The 3,854-nt window shown below is 41.2% G+C and overlaps 1 pseudogene; it reads left to right on the top strand.

The window, feature by feature from the left end:
- The first annotated feature begins 1,588 nt into the window (after positions 1-1,588).
- Positions 1,589-2,928, top strand: LOC137536749 (posterior protein-like; annotated as a pseudogene).
- Positions 2,929-3,854: the final 926 nt, after the last annotated feature.

Genomic DNA, 3,854 nt, shown 5'->3' with positions numbered 1-3,854 from the left:
AACCTCTCTGGCCTGGATCTGAGATCAGTCAGAAATTGGTCTGTGTATGTGGGATACGGTCAGTTAGGAGTAGGTAGAGCATTGAACCGATTTTTGTAATTGGATGCACGATACCTGTGGAACAGACTTGTATGTCTGAATTGAAATAGCTATACGATAGAAGTACACGTGTAATTTGTCATTAACACAGATAGAAGTTGTATTGAAACTGGTGTAGTTTGTATTGCAACTAGTGTATTGTGTTGTTGAAACTTGTATAATTTGTATCAGAAATTGTGTAAGTTGTCATTGTGGTGTTAAGTGGTCTCAATTTGTGTTAGTGAGACAATAGGGAAGTACTGTTTTGTTGAAGTTTTATCTCAGTTACTTGGAAATTGTAAGGGCTTCTAAAGGTACAATGGTTAATTTGCATATATTCAGCAGTGGTGCCTGGGAGACATCTCAAGCTCACTCCAACCTGAATTATCGCAAATTCTTTCTGTTTTAGGAAAGCAAACTTTTGTTTTTCTTAACATCTTAGTAAGGGTGCTTTTAGGACCATTGTAGTCCCTTACACACCCCAATGAGTTCTGGGTCACCATGAGCTTGCTGGTTAGTCTGTGCCTCTCGGATTTACAAGCCCTACTCCATAGAGCCAAATTAATCCATGCCATGCACTGATGAGGATCAAACAATCCGAAACAGTCTGTATGCATGTTGGATTATTATGGCTCTGTACATATTAACAAGCTGACACATCATTGCATTCCAGCGGTTCTGGAGGTGTGTTTAGCTTCTAAGGGTACAATGGTTAATTTGCATATATTCAGCAGTGGTGCCTGGGAGACATCTCGAGCTCACTCCAACCTGAATTATCGCAAATTCTTTCTGTTTTAGGAAAGCAAACTTTTGTTTTTCTTAACATCTTAGTAAGGGGGCTTTTAGGACCATTGTAGTCCCTTACACACCCCAATGAGTTCTGGGTCACCATGAACTTGCTGGTTAGTCTGTGCCTCTCGGATTTACAAGCCCTACTCCATAGAGCCAAATTAATCCATGCCATGCACTGATGAGGATCAAACAATCCGAAACAGTCTGTATGCATGTTGGATTATTATGGCTCTGTACATATTAACAAGCTGACACATCATTGCATTCCAGCGGTTCTGGAGGTGTGTTTAGCTTCTAAGGGTACAATGGTTAATTTGCATATATTCAGCAGTGGTGCCTGGGAGACATCTCAAGCTCACTCCAACCTGAATTATCGCAAATTCTTTCTGTTTTAGGAAAGCAAACTTTTGTTTTGGAAATTGTAAACATGGAAGTTGTAACAGATTTTCTTAAGAAATATTCCTCTGCTTCTTATCATTTGTGTATGGATGAGGCATTGACTCATCAGTTTGGTGATTTAGAAAAGCAGTGTGACATGCAGAATGAAAAATTGCAAACCAAAGTGTCTTCTAAAAAAAATAGAAAACAGAGAATGGCCAATCTTATTGATATGTTAATTAAGATGAAAGAGATCGCTTTATAAAAAGAATTGCAATTTTATACTGAAAAAGCTCAGCTAAGAAAGGAGCTTGATAACATTACGCAAGGTTGTTTGGCCATGGATATTAAGAATAATGCTTGTGAATGTGAGGAATTGAAAGAGGAAGTTGACAAACTTGGTGAAGAGAATTGTGATTTACAAGAGTGTTTAGAGGACTGTGAATCTAGATGTAGACTCAGAGAATTACATATTGCATCTTTGGAAGCAAAAGAGTCACAAAAAGATTGTGTTATTCAAATGCTTACAAAGCAGCTGGCTCAAAAGGAACAATGTTTACAGTTGTTAAAAGCACAAGGTAACAATGCATGCAACCATGGTAACAGCTCAGATTACAAATCCCTGGGAAAGGAGCAAAGAGGCAGAGAGGAGCATCCGATTTGTACTGCAGACGAATCTCAATCTCCTCCTGAGCTTTCATTGAATCAAAATTCCCCACTCTTTACTCCTATCTCAGACAGGATTGATCACCAACACAGAAATGCTCAAGGGCAAGGTCATGCAAATCATAATGTGCACTCCACAACACTTTCTATACAAGATCGCACAAACCTGTGCCAGATATTGGGGAAGTTTGACACTTCAGCTTCACCTGTCAGCCTCTCCAATAAGCTGGAAGCGGTAGTCACTCAATATAATTTGGAAACAGAGACGCCTGTGTGCTACTGCGTGCATGGCTCCCTTCACAGCTGTGTGAGAAATTACTGCCTCCTGTGGGAAATCATACTGGTCTGTTGGCAGAACTTAATTCCAATTGGGGAAATGCAGCAGACAGAATGGGAGAGTTACAGAGAGTGATGGGAGGGAGAGATGCTAGAGGAACCAATGCACTAGAAAGTGCCAGGTTTAAAAAAGGTGAAGACCCTGTTTTATTTTGCAGTGAGTACTTGTCACTGTACAAATCCACATTTAATTGCCTAGATATGTCTCCCGACGACGGTAGTTTTCTTTACTCGATGGCTAACAAGTGTACCTTTGTGGATTATCACACAAAGATTGCACTCAGAAATGCTAATTCATACCAGCCATTTCTGAACATAATAAAGGACTGGATTCAGGAGACAAATCAGGACAGTAAAATGCAAAGGAAAATTGCAGAGGTAACTAAGAGTGAAGGAAGAGTCAGATTCACTGGCAAATGTTATAAATGTGGGCATATCGGACATTTCATGAGAGACTGTAAAATGAACAGGAGAGTAGGGGTTAACAGAAGTTTTTCTGACAGGAAAGATCAGAAGAGGCCTGGACCAGACAGGGTGCAGAGGGAAAAAGTCCAAGATCCCGATGTTACCCTATATGGTCCACTCCTAAAAGAGCTAGAGAGGGTTCAAAGTAAAATCGCTGAAATTCCAGAGGAATACAAGACCCCACCCCCATCCAATCCTTATGTGAAACCATAGGGATTACAGGCCCCACCCTTGTCCCCAGTATGTCAACTTGAGAGGGACATGGGCAATAGACCACATATCCAGGGAGCGGTAGGGGGCCATCGCGCTGATATACTTCTGGATACAGGAGCAGCTGTCAGTTTGACAAATATGACATTGACAGCTGACCCTAATGGCAAGTCAATTTTTTTAGGAGGTTTTGGAGGTCAGGTAGTGCCTGCATTGCAATCAATGCCAGTGCCCATAAACATAGGAAACATGGACATACAACACAGTATGCACCTGTCTCCTACACATGAGGGCACCATCATTGGATCGGATGTAATGAGAGCACATGGTTTGGTGGTCGATCTTTGTAATTGGATATTGTGGAGAGGTTCCAGGTACAAAGGGAAAGTTTGCATGATCACTGACAATTATGGGTTGGCATCAGTGAAACCCAGTGACACTATGGATCCCAGAGCATTGTTAAAGACTAATGATCAAAGGTTAGCTGAAATCTTGTGGCAGCATGACAAAGTGTGGGCGACATACAAAAATTGGTGTGGCAAGGTGACAAATATGATTGTCAAGGTAGAAGGCCCAGATCCCTTACCACAGAAAAAGTACAAGATTCCCCCTGAATCAATTCCATTTGTACAGTGCACCATTGAAAATTTGTTGGCACAAGAAGTGATTAGAGAATGCCAATCAACAAATAATGCACACGTATGGCCAGTAAAAAAGGGTAATGGTTGGCGACCCTGTCTAGATTTCCGTGCACTAAACAAATGTACCCCATCTGTCACCAATGTTATTGCCAAAATGCCCGATATGATGACAGCGCTCAAATCATCTGCAGCAGTGTATTCGTCTATCGACGTCGCAAATGGCTACTTTTCGATCCCCATTCACCCAGATAGCCAATACAAATTTGCATTTTGTTTCCAAGGAAAGCA

Source organism: Hyperolius riggenbachi, chromosome 10, assembly GCF_040937935.1.
Source record: "Hyperolius riggenbachi isolate aHypRig1 chromosome 10, aHypRig1.pri, whole genome shotgun sequence".
Classification (NCBI taxonomy): domain Eukaryota; kingdom Metazoa; phylum Chordata; class Amphibia; order Anura; family Hyperoliidae; genus Hyperolius; species Hyperolius riggenbachi.
Note: the sequence above shows the minus strand (reverse complement) of the source record. Positions and strands in the feature narration are given on the sequence as shown.